At 36.4% G+C, this 14774-nt stretch overlaps 1 long non-coding RNA gene across 7 annotated transcripts in view; it reads right to left on the reverse strand.

Annotated features, from left to right (window-relative positions):
* LOC143662569 (uncharacterized) overlaps positions 1-14774 on the reverse strand; it is a 198512-nt gene that overhangs the window by 49226 nt on the left and 134512 nt on the right. For all 7 annotated transcript variants that reach the window (XR_013165424.1, XR_013165425.1, XR_013165429.1 and 4 more), the window contains exon 4: positions 808-889. This is a non-coding gene — a long non-coding RNA (uncharacterized LOC143662569). The remainder of the gene's footprint in view (positions 1-807; positions 890-14774) is intronic.

The following is a 14774-nucleotide window of genomic DNA, read 5'->3' on the forward strand; positions in this document are numbered from 1 at the left end:
GACTCCCTTACCCCCACCCCCCAGCTGTAACAACAAAAATGTCTCCAGACATTGCCAAGTGTCCTTTTGGGGGCAAAATCACCCCGGTTATAAACCACTGTGCCCAATCACCAAAAGCAGAGATTTGGGGGGAAAAAAATTGCCACATTTTCCTTTTTTAAAAAAAAAAAATGTTAGTATATGCACAACATAAAATTTGAAATTTTAAACAATTTCTAGTATATTATTCAGCAGTATTAATGATATTTGCAATACTGTGCTACGATCATCATCATCCATTCCCAAAACTTTTTCAACACCCCAAACAGAAATTCTCTACCCATTAAACAACAACCACCCCTTTGTCAACCCCTGTTGGCCCCTGGTAATCTCTGATCTACTTTCTGTCTCTGTGAATTTGCATATTCATGGTAATTCATATAAGTGGAATTATATGACATTCAGGATCAGAGATCTTAACCAGAGTGAAGTGGGGTTCTGAGTAAACAAGCTTTGACTCAATTACTTAATCTAGCACCTAAATAAGTCCTTCTACACAAAAATTCATGACATGCAAAAGTGTTCCTGGTTTCTCTATCATTTCACATCTTTACAAATAAAATCTTTAAAGAGGTAAACCACATTCTTTTTTATTAAAAGTAGGAACACACTCCCATTGTCTCTTGGATGCTGCCAATGTGCGCCCAGGATGTGAAAAGCGCCTGCTGCTACATGAAAGGAAACCCTTGCTCAGCCTGAGTCTATTGGGATTGCAGTTAAGAAAGAAAACACACATAAATGTCTGAAAAACAACTTAATAGTTATTACCTGCATGGGCTTTCCAGATTGTTTCCTCGCCCAAGGTCAAATCTTCAGGAATCATAGAAGAATTTAGAAGATAAACTCCTAGCTGTTATGGTTTACAACATACAACAACATAGAAAAGAGAAACAGTCAAACACATTTTTAAAAGGCCCTCTGAGTACTAGAATTTTAAAAAGATTTAAAACTCTTACAGCAAAGGGGTATTTTTAGCAGGGTGGGATACATGATCCAACTTCAGTACTTCCTCTAAGAATCGAGGACAAGTGGCTTATTTATTTCTTAAAACTATTGCCACGTATTTTTGAAAACCAGAGGCAAGAGCTCTGAACTTTATAAGGCTGTGGACCAAAGGTGAATGTGGGAGGAGGGGTAACATTTTAAAATGGAGAATCGTGATAAGGTCATCTTGGACTGCGTTACGGGAAGTTACAAGTTGTTTTTAAGCTGCAAATGGCATCTGTTTCAGTTTTAAAGGCTTATTGAAAGTGGACATTATTTACATCATGTTCATACAAAAATACAAGCAGTGTTTCCCCAGCACCTGTGGCAGATGTTTAAGGGGAAAAACTGAGCTCACATAACCTCAAGAATCATAAACATGCCAACCTTTCCCAAAATAATACCTCCCTTTATGGCAAGTCCAGCCTCCCATTTCATGCCGGATCTCTTATCATGATTTGAACTTTGATGAACTGCCTCTCCACCCACCTTTGGCTATGAAACTGTCAGGTCTTACAAGCTAAATAGGTTCAATCCTGGTCAGTGCCTGAATGGACATGCTCCAGGGAAAATCAGAGTGTTGTCTTAGAAAGCAGTGACTCAGAAAGAGGTGTGTGAGCCCCTGCACTGGTTCAGAACCCATGTTCCTGGCTACTGGGAGAGAAAAAAAAAAAAATACAGAGCTGCAGATGACCCTGTCTGGAAATAACTTGCCTCAGGAGATTTCTCATGGTGTGATTCCCAAGGGGTCTCAACATAACATGAATTCTTAGTGTTTATAATATGCCAGTGCCTATATTTTGGTTCCTAGCATAAAATGATGATTTATCAGTTGCATTTTTCTTTGGTCTCTCATCTGAAACACCCTTTTCTTCCCATTTACTCAAATAAATTTGGTCTTGGTCTGATTGGTTGGTTTGGTAATTATGAGTCAAGAATGAGGACGGGGAGTTATATGGGTTTGTTATTTGTGATTTGGGGAAGAGAAGAGGGGTGCAAGTGCACCTGGCCAAGCCAAGTGGTGTGCAGATCAACATGCTTGAAATCCATTTCTCCCAGAACCCACAGAATAAAAGCTCCAAGGGATCACTCTATGAAACCTCTATGGTATGATATACTGTGACATAACATACATGATGTAGAATCACCCTGATGAAATTATGATGCACATATTTTTTATCACATAGTTGTATATTCATCATCATGATCATTTTTAGAACATTTGCATCACTCCAGAAAAAGAAATAAAATGAAAAATCTCATACATCCCATACTCCTTACCCCTGCCTCTCACTGACCACTTGTATTTTAATCTTTTTTTTTTTTACTCCTTATCCTTCCTCCCCTTATTTAATTACTTTTTATCCTTATTTTTTACTCATCTGTTCATACCCTGGATAAAAGAAGCATAAAACAGAAGATTTTCACAATCACACAGTCGCATTGTAAAAACTATATAATTATACAATCCTCTTCAAGAATCAAGGTTACTGGAATATAGTTCAGCAATTTCAGGTAATTCCCTCTAGCCACTCCAATACACCATAAACTAAAAAGGGATATCTTTATATTGCATAAGAATAGCCTCCAGGATAACCTTTCAACTCTATTTGAAACCTCTCAGCCATTGAAACTTAATTTTGTCTCATTTCTCTCTTGACCTTCTGGTCAAGAAGGCTTTCTCAATCCCATGATGCTGGGTCCTGGCTCATCTCTGGGAGTACTGTCCCACACTGTCTGGGAGATTTACACCACTGGGAGTCACGTCCCACATGCAGGGGAGGGCAGGCAGTTCATCTCCTGAGATGACTTAGAGAAAGAGGCCACATCTGAGCAACAAAAGAGGTTCTCTGGGGGTGACTCTTAGGCATAATTATTAGTAGGCTTAGCTTCTCCTTTTCAGGAATAAGTTTCATAGGGTTAAACCCCAAGATCAAGGGCTCAGCCTATTGAACTGGTTGTCCCCATTGCTTGTGAGAATATCAGAAATTCCCCAGATGAGGAAGTTTAATATTTCCTCCTTTCTTTCCAGTCCCCCAAAGGGCATTACTCTAGGATGTATCTAGGCATCACATTAACCAGTACAAACCCACAAGATCTCATGCTCTTTTCAAGATTCCATGTAATTATGGTATACTAATAAACTAGCCATACAAGTTAAATTAGCTAATGTGCCTCCCAAAATATAAATTTTGCACCAAATAAACATCTCTCCCTTTGGTATCACACAGAAGTTGAAGTTAATGATAGAAAATCCATAGCTGATGAACTATTCCTCTTGTCAGACTTCCCCTCCCTGAACTTCCCTCCTCAGAATGCATTCTCCTCAGCAGACTCACACCTAGGTGAAGAGAAGGCTTCTTTTGTTCACATTGCAAGGAGCACAACTTTCTTCCACCAGAATCTAGTGGTTCAACTCTCACCCATTTCTGATATGCTTCAGACTACAACTCAGGAAACATGCAGCTTCAACAAGAGATTAGAACTGGAAAGGAATTTAGAATCACTTCTAACCAGTTCCATCAGCTTATGTATAAGATAACTTAAGGGGAAAGGGTCCAAGTTCACCAGTTAATTGGTGTAAAGTCAAGACCAGACCTCACAAGAACTTCTCTCAGCACAGAGCTTTTTGAAAACTGTATCACATCTATAGGGTACTCACTGAGGAAACACTTTTCAATGCACCCTTCTCCACCTCACACAAGGAAGGTAAAGGAAGGATTTATGCACTATTCCCTCATCATTTTAAAGTTTCAGTGGTCTCGGTATAGATGCCTTTCTAAATAATTGTTTTTTCTTCTTTGAATTAAGATTATGTATTACTCAGTTGAGAATATTTCCCAGCCTTGAGGACTATTTTTCCATCTTTTTAGTATGAGTGGGGTAGGGGTGAGGGGAGGAAAAATAGGGCATGGTAATCAATCTGTCAAAAACCTTATTCAGGGCGGGCAATGGTGGCTCAGTGGCAGAGTTCTCACGTGCCATGCTGGAGGGAGACTCAGATTCGATTCCTGGTGCCTGCCCATGGCAAAAAAAAACACAACTTTATTCATACATCTCATACTTGAAAGAAAAAAAGTGTTGATCAAATCGTAATTTGATATCTCCAGCCAATTTTAAAATAAAGTTTGTTTTGCTGCATTCTAAAGAAATGTTGATAATAAATCAAAGAAAGAAAATAACCAAGAATCTGATTATAGTTTTCCAACCATTAAAAATACATAGTTAGATTCTTAATAATTTAAGAACATGTGAGCAGGAGATTAGCGTAATACTGTTTGCAGAGGAAGTTGGTAGGTGAGAGGAAGGTGGCTTTGGCAACTATAAAGCTATATAAAGCCCTCAACATCTCTAAGAAAAATGGTTAGACTTTCCTCTCACATTGTCTTCCGGTTTCCCTTCATTACTGGCCCTGATAGGCTTTAAATCTTCATGTTGTCTCAACGTGATTACCAGGAAAAGGGGCATTGGGCCTATGGTAGTTTGATGTATGTACAGAAAAAAAAATGTTCTTAATCTTAATTCATTCCTGTGGGTATGAACCAGTTATAAGCAGGACCTTTTGAAGCTGCTATTTTAATTAACATTTTAATTACCACTTTAGCTAAATCTAGCCAGTCAGTTTGGGCTTGAATCCATGTTATTGGAGTCCTTTATCAGCAAAATGAAATTCAGACATAGATGGAGAAAGCCACAGGAAGAGGCTGGAAATCAATGGAACCCAAAAAAGAAAGGATAAGATGCCAAAATGCATTGTCATGTGACCAGTGCAGAAGCCAAGGACCTAAGGAATGTTGGTAACTAGCCCCATAATACTATCATCTTCAAGGAGAAAGTATCTCCCTACTGACACCTCAATTTTGGGCTTCTCTTACACTCAAAATTGTGAGCCAATAACTTCCCATTGTTTAAGCCAACCCATTGCGTGATGTTTTTAAGCAGTTGGAAAACACGACAGAGCCTCACTCCTAGGGATGATCCTAGGCATCATAATTCAAATTAGCAACGTACCCCTAAATCTTATACCACGGTCCATGGTCCCCAGGTCACTAGATCTTTGCATTTTTTTGACTTGCTTCAGGCCTCTCACCTGATTGTTTTGCTAGAGGGAGAAGTCAGAGGCAAAGATCTTTGCCACTGAAAAACACAAACCAATGGATGATATTTGAATTCAAGCCTCCTACCAGTCTTCTTTTTCATTGTTTTTCTCAAAGGATGTGGCAGGTGGCACCTCTGAAGGTCTTAAAGAATGTAAAGAAGGCACAAGAATCTCTTTGATTTATCACATACGTTTTCATCAATTGCTCTTCTGAATTTATCGTCAAATTGACTCCAGAATCAAACCAAAAGAAACTGCTGCCTGAAGAAGAGAGGAAAATCACATGGGGAAAATACACAAAACAGTAGGTCTGTATACCTCTGAGGCCAGGAGAAATATCGAGTCAAATTACACTCAGTGAATTATTTACAATATTTCTCTTTGCTAAATCTAAGCAGACATTCTGCCTGCACCAAGTTGACTTTGGGAGTTTTAACTGTTTATTGCGAAATCAAATGCACAATAGCTCTTTCATGAAACATTTAGCTATATCTTTAGCACTAACAAATATCACACATATATTATGAATGTTTCCTTATTATAAAGCTAAACATTCAGTGCATGAAACTTTAAGCTCTGTGTTCCAAATCATTATGAACAAGATGTTTCCTCTCAGGCAATTTATTCTGGTGATGTGGAACCTTTGAATAAATAGTGATGCTAGTATTTTTAATAGCTATTTCCCACCACATATTGCAAAGGAAACATTAACAAGGACTGAATTCATAACTCAGCATTGTACAGGTCCCAGAGTTAACAACATTTATGGTGAACTATAAATTATTTTATATGTGAATGTTCTGCCACTTGGATAATTTCATTTGGTTACATGCTCTCTACCTTATCATTTTGAACAGAAAAGATGTCCTGTCTATGAAGCATCCTTGATAATGAAGGGAGATTCTAACAGAAACACTTTAGATTATGGGATGGCACAATTTCTGTAATAATTTAAACAAGCTGTTTTTTTCTTTGCTGAAATGTGTCTTTGTGATAACAGTGTCAATAATGCTATACTAAATATTCATTTTTTATTTATTAAATATTCATCTTCCCTATCTATTCCTTTGATCAATCCAGGAACAATCCCTTCTTGTTTTCTGCTATTTTCCAAGTGTGTATTAATATCATGAAAGAGCATTTGTTCTTCTGGTTAAAAGAGTGACTATCCTCTCCCTTTTCTAATTTCAATAAAGTCCTCCAACAAGATCATTCTAGCTTACAGTTTTTCTCCAAATGATGGGAATAAATTGCACTTTATAAGTATCTACATGTTTTGAAGTCCTGAACTGGGAACATAGCTTTTTTTTTTAACTTTTATTGTGAAAAATAACATATATACAAAAAAAGCAATAAATTCCAGGTATATTTTAACACATAGTTATACAACAGATTTTAAAGTTTGGTATGGGTTACAGTTCCATGATTTTTCATTTTTTCTTCTAGCTGCTCCAAGACACTAGAGATCAAAAGAAATATCAATATATTGATTCAGCAGTCACATTCATTTGTTAAATTCTATCTTCTCTATTATATTCTTTCTTCTCCTTTTTTCTTTTTTGTGCAAAAATAATATATATGTATTTAAAAGCAATAAATTTCAAAGTACATTGCGACAATTGGTTGTAGAACAGATTTCAGAGTTTGGTATGAGTTAAAATTCCACAATTTTGGGTGGGCCATGGTGGCTAAGCAGGCAGAATTCTCACCTGCCATGCCAGAGACCCAGGGTTTGATTCCCAGTGCCTGCCCATGCAAAAAAAAAAAAAACCAGAAAGAAATTCCACAATTTAAGGTTTTTATTTCTAGCTGCTCTAAGGTACTGGAGACTAAAAGAGATATCAATATACTCATTCAACATTCATACTCGCTTGTTAAACCCAACTTTCTCTGATCTTTCTCTCACTCTTTAGGGGTATTTGGGCTATGGCCATTCTAACTTTTTCATGTTGGAAGAAGCTGTCGATAATATGGGATGGGGGATGGAACTAGTTGATGTTCTGGAAAGGCTGGCCCCTCTGCATTTCAGGACTTATCTGGTCCAGGGACCCATCTGGAGATTGTAGGTTTTTGGAAAGTAATCCTAATGCATGGAACCTTTGTAGAATCTTATATAACACCCTAGGAGTTTTTTAGGACTGGCAGAAATAGTTTTGGTTGGGGTTTGGCAAGCTATGATAGGTAGCAATGTCTAACTGAAGTCTGTGTAAGAAAAAGTGACCTGAGAGTAGCCCCTCAACTCTATTTGAACTTCCTCAGCCACCGATACCTTATTTCTTAAACTTCTTTCCCCCTATTTGTTCAGGATGGCATTATTGATCCCATTGTGGAAACATAGCTTTTTTAAGAAATTAATTCCATGGTGCATTTCTTGTTCTCACAAAATGTTTCTGACTTTCTTATTTGTGAAGGTTCACTTAAAGTCATAGCATGTCATATTTGGAAGACATGGTAGAAGCATTTAGGTCCAGTGATTCCTAACCAGGGAAAGGTTTTTAAAACACATATCTAAGTACCTTGTCCTGGATTCAGATTTGGCAGGTGTGTGTGTATGCAAGTATCAGGAATATTTATTTTTTCAGCTCAACCAAATATTTTCCAAATCTAGGAGTGAGCAAGACCTTTCTAAGCAAGTCACAAAACCCAGAAATGTGAGGGAAATGTGTCTTTTGTGTAAGAATAGAAATTAACATAAAGCAAAACATGATAGTCAAAGCCAAAGAAAAATGATAAACTGGAAATAGTTGCAAAAGCTATTATTCATAAAAGAGAGAGTTTTTATATGTCAACAAGAAAATGAGGTTCCACCCAACTGCCCTCCTAAATAAGGAACTTTACATTAAAACGATTACATACAATATTTTTTACATGTTGTTTGGCAAAGATCAAAGAGTTTGGCAGTTAGATTTTACACTGTCTCTGCTGGTGGATTGCACAGTGGTGCAACACTTTGAGGGATATTTCCCCAAATGTATAATAGGGAGCATTTCTGTATAAAATGCAATGCCAGATCAAAACATCATCCCACCTCTCCCATTTCTAACAAACTGAGCAACAACAACCCTCAAAACAAAGGTTTTCTTTTTAAAAAATTACTTAGCAACAAACATTCAAGGAAAGGAGTAACCACTTGATACCTTAATTTTCCAAATATTGGGGGCACTTATAGAAATAAAAGGAGCTGATAATCCTCTTCATGGCTTAGCACCATAATTTTACTGTCCAAAAATGGTGCTGGGGGAAAAAAGAAGACAAAATTTTACAAAAATGCCATGAATATTCCTCAATATAAAGTGAAGCATATTGAAGGTGTGGGAAAGTAGCCTGGGAAAATGGTTAGAACAAACCCTTGAGTGCTGGTTTGAAAGGATGTATGTCCCCTAAAAAGCCATGTTTTAATCTAAATTCCATTTCATAAAGGCAGAATAATCCCTATTCAATACTGTATGTTTGAAACTGTAATCAGATCATCTCCCTGGAGATGTGATTTAATCAAGAGTGGTTGTTAAACTGGATTAGGTGATGCCATGTCTCCACCCATTTGGGGGGGTCTTGATAAGTTTCTGGAGTCCTATAAAAGAGAAACATTTTGGAGAATGAAAGATATTCGGAGAGAGCAGAGAAGAACGACATAGCCACGAGAAGCAGAGAGCCCACTAGGCAGCGACCTTTGGAGATGAAGAAGGAAAATACCTCCCGGGGAGCTTCATGAAACAGAAAGCCAGGAGAGAAAGCTAACAGATGACGCCTTGCTTGCCATGTGCCCTTCCAGCCAAGAAAGCAACTGTGACTGTGTTTGCCATGTGCCTTCTCACTTGAGAGAGAGACCCTGAACTTCACTGGCCTTCTTGAACCAAGGTATCTTTCCCTGGATGCCTTTGATTGGACATTTCTATTGACTTGTTGTCATTAGGACATTTAGAACTATAAACTAGCAATTTATTAAATTCCCCTTTTTAAAAGCCATTCCGTTTCTGGTATAGTGCATTCCGGCAGCTAGCCAACCAGAGCACCTTGCAAAGAGAGGCTCCCACACTTCCCTGGAGCACCTCAGCAGTGGAGGAAGAAAGTCACCCTCTCTATTAAGTGGAGTGAACGGGGCATTTAAATTTAATAAAAGACAGATTTAAAACCCCATGTGCAAAAAAAAAAAAAAAAATTGAAGGAAAAGAGAACCTAATAATAACATGGACTCACTCACATAAGAGCTCAGAAATAAAAGATAATGAAACATCCAAAATTAAATGTAAAAGCAGTTTACAGAGTTGAAGAAATAAATTGAGAACCAAAACACACATTATAGATTAAACAGAAATGTTAGAAACGGCCAGAGAAGAAATACATGTCTGAAAATTAAATTGCTGCTAGGAAAAACAGCAGATAAACTGCAGAGGTAAAAGGCAGAGATTAAAGCATTAGAGAGAAGAAGTAGATATTAAGGTCAGGAAAAATCATTCAACATGAAATAATTAACATTGGATTGGAAAACTTTTTTAAATAAGATACAAAAAGTATTATCAAATATAAGAAAAATTCCTTGAAATGAAGGAAGAAACAAACACACAGATCATAAATGAGTACCATATTCCAGAAAATTCTGATATAGGAAAAAATTACATCAAGACATAGTCAAATTAAATTTTTGAATTTTAAGGTGAAAAAGTAAATCTTTAGACATCCATATAGGAAAAGGAAGTCATTTATAATGTGCAGGGTGAAAGAGACAATTTCCATAAGCAACTCTCTAGAAGAGAGAGTAATGCCTAAAAAATTCCAAGTGAAACTGAGTGTCTCTTGAGTATAAAAGCAGCTGAATCATATTCTCAAGCATTCAAGCACTTAGAAAAGTGACTCTTTGAAGAAAACAAATAATCTCAATTAAATTCAGGTAACCAAGAAATAAATAAAAATAAAGGACTCAAAAATAGAAAACCTATGGCTATAAAAAAATGTTTTGAGTCCTGGAATCCATTAAACATAGAACTACAACTTAGAAACTGGGGGAATAAGTATTGCAGACTTGACTGTAAAGTTATAGATCTCAACAAAAGAAAAAAAGAAAAATTAATGACACTCTAGAGGTGTATATAAGCATGATGATTTCCTTATTTTGCATAACAAGTTAATTCATAATACTTCCCAAAGGTGGAACATATAGTTTAATACATAGTGATGCTTTCAAAAATATTTTTGAAACTTTCCTTTTTAATTTTAGAGGGAACTTTTAGAAACTAGAATCTCCTTTTGTGCTAAAATCCTTAACATCTCTAAAATCTAGCGATTCCTTCACTATTTCTTTGATTTCTTTTTATTGTGTTAGATCAAATTTAAAGACAAAGGTAATATACTTTTTTAATTTGCCTATATAAATGTGTGTATTTATATATAGCCTCTTTTTATGAAATTATTTTATCTATCAGCCTTCTTTACCCACGTAAGTACTAATATCCATCTGTTATGATATTTGTCTGATGTAAAAAATGGTGACTTCTAGATGGTTGTAAATTGAAGTAATTTTTGCTTTCTTCTTTTTATTCTTCCTCAGTGTTTGAATTTTTATAAATATGTGCAATTTTCCAAAAAGAGGTCATTACCTAAAAAATCAGTTGTGCAGTATCCTAAAATCAGGTTTAAAATTAAATTGGACCAGTAATTTCATTCTATGTAGCTGCTTTTAAATACAGGTCCTTGCAATATCATATAGACACACATTTGTTGTGGCAAAAAATCCCTCAATACAAAACTGATTAAATACATTATGTATATCCATACAGTGAATTATTGTACAATGATTAAAAATAATAGGTTTATAGATACATATATGGTGATATGGAAAAATCTCCAAGGCTTGTTTCACTTTTAAAATTGCAGCTGAACCGTGAGTAAAATACACTCCCATTTTTTAATATTTCAAAAATTAGTTGTATATACACATACATACATACCTACACAACTCAATTAAGCAAGACTCTTGGGGAAACCTGTGGCATTGATGGGAGTGGAAATAAATGTGATCACGTTTTCCATTATTGTCACTCAGGACACTTGTGGGTGGTGGTAAACGCACAGATGGTTTTTACCTACTTTAACCTCAATAGGCATTTCAGATGAATTTATCACTGCCCTAAAAAGAGAGAGAGAGCACCATGCAGAGAGAAACAATTTCACAACGTGCTTTGGGATGCTTCCCTCTGAAGCCTACCCTGGCATTTCAGCAAGTTCTGAGACATCCCAAAATTCTAACATGGAACACTGTCCAAATGTCATGTACTGATGATCATTTTAACATATGGACTTCACACACTCACATACACTCAGATACACACATACACACAGAGGGGATCATTTGTCACCCACACCACAGAAAAACCAATATTTTTTTGTATAACTTCCTAACCTCTTGTGAGACTTTTGCAAAATCTTTGCCTGATGATAATTCATACAGTGTCATGTTTGTAAAAAAGGATGATTTTGTTTGAATTCTAGCCCTGCTATTTCCTAACTAAACAATTTTGGTAAGTAGTTGGTCTCCTGCCATCAGTTTTTCATCTTTAAAATGAGAACAATGATTCTGAGAATAATAATTCCAGCTTTTTAGGATTATGGTAAGAATTGAATGAGATAATATGTGTAGAGTGCCAAAAACTGGTGGAGTCAAAATTGGATAAAAAATGAATGTTAATGCTCTTCCTCTCCTTCCTTAGATGAAAACAAGTTTAAAAGAATATAGACATCTAATGTATGCTTAAAGAATAGTTACATATATTTAATCAAATTTGAAATAAATCAGCCTGAAATGGGAATGAACACAAGTCATGTATGTGGTCATTCAATGAATTGAAATTAAACACGCTTCATCTCAATGAAGTCAGTGCTATTAAAATTACAAAGAGGAAAATGCATAAGTGCATTTCTCATGTATTTCTTGCTTTTATATTTGCTTTTTTGCTTATAAACATCAAACACCAATGAGGAAAAGTGATTTGGAGTTGTATAATTAAAATGAAGAAAAGGTAATTTGGGCAAAGTATACAGAAAGTGTTTTTGATAATGAGATTGAAAGAATCAGAAGAATTTTCTGAGAAAGTAATTGAATCCTCATAATTTGAGATGCTAAAACTAAAGCTTCTCCCGCTATCAGATATACACTGTACATATTAGATAATAGTCTGATGTAGTTTCTAACATGAAGCAGCTAATATTCAATAAAAATTCAATTTTTGTATATAATGCACATGTGTTGCATACACCTAAAGGGGGGTTAGTTGAAGTTTGCTTCTGCTTCTGACAATTTGGGTTTGACCTATGGGAGGCACTAGCAGGAGACTGGAGGACAGGAAGAGAATATGGTCAGCATATTATTCTCCTGGTTTCTCTTCTACTAGAACAGAGTTGACTCCATCCTCTACTAAAGGCCACAGCACCAGCTACTTGATCCAATAACTGGGACTGTTCCCTCCCTTTACACCTCACGGTTTTGCTGTCCGCTCCACTCCCAAGTAGATTTCAATTAACCCTGCCCACAGTTTTATAAATTGTCTTTTATTAAATTCTGCTCAATTTCCCTCCTTGAAATGCACCATCTGATTGTCACCAGGTCCCCTACTGATAACACAGTAATTTGATATCTGCCATTATACATTTACAAAATACATGAACAAGTGGATGCAAGGGTAGTTCAGTGGTAGAATTCTTGCCCGCCATGTGGGAGACCCGGGCTGTATTTCCAGTCTATGCACTTCCCAAAAAACAAGCAAACAAACAAACAAAAATTCAACAATTGGTGCTGCAATAATGGGATATTCACGTGGAAAAATAATGAAATGTGACTCCACCATAGAGCATACAAAAAAAAGCATAAACAAACTCTTCTTTAACAGAGATTAATCACTTTTCCTTGAGCTTTTTTCCCATTCCATCCTTTCCATGGAATTTTATCTTAATGAAATATATTTTATGCTTGAAAGTCTTTTACCGATCTTTCAGTTATACTCTGTTGCAACAAAAATATATATGTAAACTGAAAAGTTTAAATTGTTTTTATTTCATGTGACTTCATGATAGACTCTATTATCAAAACTTTATTCTAGAATGAATTATTAATCCATAACTGATCAAACAAAAGCATACAAATTTTGATTTAAAATTTATTGAATGTAAAAAATTTTTGTTGGAAATATACCTTTTAATGAGAAAGGCAGGACTTTTTCTCCCAACTAGTTTCTATTTCAATGGCTGAATATAACTTATTGCTAGAATGATAAGGGATTTAGAGTGAATCAAATGAAAAAAAAAGGGATTGGGCCACAGAAAGTTCAGAGTTTACAAAAGCTGCATTAATTAGTTTTGCTAAATGAATCTTTCCAAGAGTGGAATCCACAAGATATTCATAATATAAGTACATAGCAAAAATAAGTAAATGAACAGAGAAGAGGTTAATAGCAAGCAGGACATTTGTGCTTGCATTAAAAAATAAAATAGAGGTTTATAGTATCTAATCATTTGGTAAAAGTTAATGAAAATGCTTTTTCCTGTGACCTTGAATAAATGTGCACAAAAATACAAATGTTAACTTAACACTAAGATATGGCCCATCTTCTAGAAAAATGCAATTTTAGTATTTTGGAAGTAAAAAAGGAATTTTCACCTCTTCCTCTTTTAAATCATGCAAAACAGAGATGAGGTGACACAGTCAAATGTCTTGATTTCAGTAGGCTTCAAAGATCCCACCACTCCTTTTGTTTGGTGTGCTGGAGGTTCTTATACCCTGGATGACACGCCAAAGGGGAATCCAGGCTGAGAGAGGGATAATGTTTCCTTTCACAAGGAATCCTTCCTTGGGAGGAGGGATTGAGAATGGGTAGGTATGAAAGGAGAACAAGGTACATGCTAGAACAGCCAGCTTTTGGAAAGAGTACCAATGGAAGTTGGGGGTCCGGAAGGCCCCCCTAACACTCTGTATCCCTATTCTGCTACCTGTATCCCATACCCTGTGGGAAGCTTTGGCAAGGTCCCAGGGGGAAGATCTCAATATGTGACAAAATTATGTCCAATATCGCCTAGAGAAAGGAACAGGAAGTCACTATTGAGACAAATACTTCAGATTTACCTCATTCTTTCCTTAGACGTGTTTCTTTTTCAAGACTGCTAATACCAAACAGCCAGTTACTAATGTGAAACCAGAACTTTCATATGTTCTAAGGTTGAGGCTATACAAGAAAGCATCGGATGTTTTGTCTCCCCATTGCCAAACATCTGGATTGAATGAAGACCTGACTAAATGGACTTGATGTTCATCTTGCTTTCCTTCTTAAGGGTGCCTTTTACTCCTTCTGACTGTGAAACACCCTTTGAAATAGTTTGCAGATTTGAGCATGAAATCAACTGTCTGCACTGAAGAAAAGAAGGGAAGCCTTGCTCAATCTTTCCATGATTGTCCTCCCTTTCCTTTCCTTTCTTTTTTCAAGCCCTCAGGGACTTCAAGGTGCACGTTGGGTCTCCCCACCTAATTCATCAGAAATGGGCAAGTAACATGTACCCCTCCCCCACTTGTCTACCACCACAATATTGCTTTCCAGCCTCCATTGTAGGGTTATTCCCCTTTCATGCGCCCTCTCCTCCCTCCAGGTGGGTGAGCCTCTGCCTCTGTGGT

This window comes from Tamandua tetradactyla, chromosome 18 (assembly GCF_023851605.1).
Source record: "Tamandua tetradactyla isolate mTamTet1 chromosome 18, mTamTet1.pri, whole genome shotgun sequence".
Taxonomy (NCBI): Eukaryota; Metazoa; Chordata; class Mammalia; order Pilosa; family Myrmecophagidae; genus Tamandua; species Tamandua tetradactyla.